Source organism: Loxodonta africana, unplaced genomic scaffold, assembly GCF_030014295.1.
Source record: "Loxodonta africana isolate mLoxAfr1 unplaced genomic scaffold, mLoxAfr1.hap2 scaffold_57, whole genome shotgun sequence".
In the NCBI taxonomy this organism is placed as follows: Eukaryota; Metazoa; Chordata; class Mammalia; order Proboscidea; family Elephantidae; genus Loxodonta; species Loxodonta africana.
This window is the reverse complement of record NW_026975294.1, coordinates 1102750-1105516: the sequence shown is the minus strand read 5'-3', so window position 1 is coordinate 1105516 and position 2767 is coordinate 1102750.

The following is a 2767-nucleotide window of genomic DNA, read 5'->3' as shown; positions in this document are numbered from 1 at the left end:
ATACTGATTGGTTTAAAGTCAGGAAAGTCGTGTGTTGGGGTTGTGTATTTTCACCATAAGTATTTAATCTGTATACTGAGCAAATAATACAAGAAGCCGGACCATACGAAGCAAAACTGGGCATCAGGATTGGCGGAAAACTTATTAAGAACCTGTGTTATGCAGATGACAGGACCTTGCTTGCTGAAAGTGAAGAGGACTTCAACCACTTACTAATGAATATCAAAGACCACAACATTCAGTATGGATTGCATCTCAACATAAAGAAAACAAAAATCCTCACAACTGGACCATTGAGCAACATCGTGATAAACAGAGAGAAGCTTGAAGTTGTCAAGGATTTCATTTTACTTGGATCCACAATCAACATCCATGGAAGCAGCAGTCAAGAAATCAAAAGATGCATTGCAGTAGGTAAATCTGCTGCAAAGGACCTCTTCAAAGTGTTGATAAGCAAAGATGTCACCCTGAAGACTAAGGTGCGCCTGACCTAAGCCATGGTATTTTCAATCGCGTCATATGCATGTGAAAGCTGGGCAATGAATAAGGAAGACTGAAAAAGAATTGATGCCTTTGAATTGAGGTATTGGTGAAGAATATTGAATATGCCATGGACTGCCAAATAACAAACAGGTCTGTCTTAGAAGAGGTACAGCCAGAATGCTCCTTAGAGGCAAGGATGGCAAAACTGCATCTTCCATACTTTGGACATGTTGCCAGGACGGAAGAGTCCCTGGAGAAGGACATCATGCTCAGCAGATTACAGGGTCAGCGGAAAAGAGGAAGGCCCTCAAGGAGTTGGACTGACACAGTGACTGCAACAGTGAGCTCAAGCATAACAAGGATTGTAAGGATGGCTCACGACTGGGCAGTGTTTCGTTCTGTTGTGCACAGGGTCACTATGAGTTGGAGCTAACTTGAAGCACCTAACAACAGGTCTTTGCACATTTCATTATAATACTTTGTCTTTTCTAGCTGTCGTTTAAATCCTCTTTTCAGCTCTTTTACTTTATCAATTCTTCCTTTTACTTTATTTACTCCACATTCAACAGCAAGTATCAGATCCTTTTTTGACATCTATTTTGGTCTTTTACTTTCATTACTTTTTAGTGGATTCTTAACTTTCTTCATGCCCTTGATGTCATCCCACTGTCTGTGTGGCCTTTGGTCATTAGTGTTTAATGAGTCAAATATATTCTCAGATGACCTCTAAGTTCAGGTGGGATATACCCAGGTTCATACTTTGGCCGTTGTTGACTTGTTCTGATTCTCTTCAGCTTCAGCTTGAGCTTGCTTATGAGCAATGGATGGTGTTTCCTGGAGTCATCCCCGTGTTTCTTATGACTGAATTGAGCTTTTCCATAGTCTCTTTCCACAGACTTAGTCATCTTGATTCCTGTGTATTTATTCTGGTGAGATTGACAGGTATACATGATGTTTATTTTGTTGAAAAAAGGTACTTGTAATGAAGAAGTCATTGGTCGTGAAAAGCTCTGTCAGGCCATGCGGTCCCTGGCATTGTTTATATCACCAAGGCCGTATTTTCCAACTACTGTGTCTACTTCTTTGTTTCCAACATCTGCATTCCAATCACCAGTAATTATTAATGCATCTTGATTGCATGTTTGTTCAATTTCAGACTGCAGAAGGTGGTACGAACTGTCAATTTCTTTATCTTTTGTCTTAGTGGTTGGTGTTTCAATTTGAAAAATAGTCATATTAACTTGTCTTCCTTGTAGGTTTGTGGATATTTGCCTATCATTGACAGCGTTGTGCTTGAGGTTAGAGCTTCAAATATTCTTTTTGATGATGAATGCACTGCCATACCTCTTTAATTTGTCGTTCTCAGCAGAGTAGATCATATGATAGTCAAGTCAAAATAGCCTTTACCAGTCCATTTAAGCTCTCTATTTTTTTTTTTTAATGCCTAGGATATCAATGTTAATGTGTTCCATTTCATTTTTTATAACTTCCAATTTTCCTAGAGTCATTCATTGTACACTGATTATTAATGTACATTCTTATTATTAATGGATGTTTGCAGGGATTTCTTCTCATTTTGAGTTGTGTCACATGAATAAATGAAGGCCCCCAAAGCTTGTCTTCATCCATGTCAGTAAGGCTGACTCTACTTTGAGGAGGAAGCTCTTCCCCAGTCCTATTTTGAGTGTCTTCCAACCTGAGGGGCTCGTTTTCCGGCACTATATCAGACAATGTTCCTTTGCCCTTAATATAGTTTTCACTGGCTAATGTTGAGAAGTAGGTTACCAGGTCCTTTATCCTAGTTTGTCTTAGGAAGCTCAGGTGAAACCTGTCCACCATGGGTGACCCTGCTGGTATTTGAAATACTGGTGGCAGAGCTTCTAGCATTACAGCAACATGGATGACAATACAGTATGAGAAAATAACACACGTGTGGGAATCATTTACAATGTTGTTATTAGGTGCCCTCGAGTTGCTTCTGACTCAGAGGGACCCTATGCCCAATAGCACTAAACACTGCCCAGCCTTACACCACCCTCAGAATCATTCTTATACTTGAGCCCATTGCTGCAGCCACTGAGTCAGTCCATCCTGCTGAGGGTCTTCCTATTTTTCACTGGCTCTCTACTTTACCAAGCACAATGGCCTTGTCAAGGGGCTGATCCCTCCTGATAACATATCCAACATATGTGAGACGTAGTCTCACCATCCTCGCTTCTAAGGAGCATTGTGGTTGTACTTCTTCCAAGACAGGTTTGTTTGTTCTTTTGGCAGTCCATGGTAA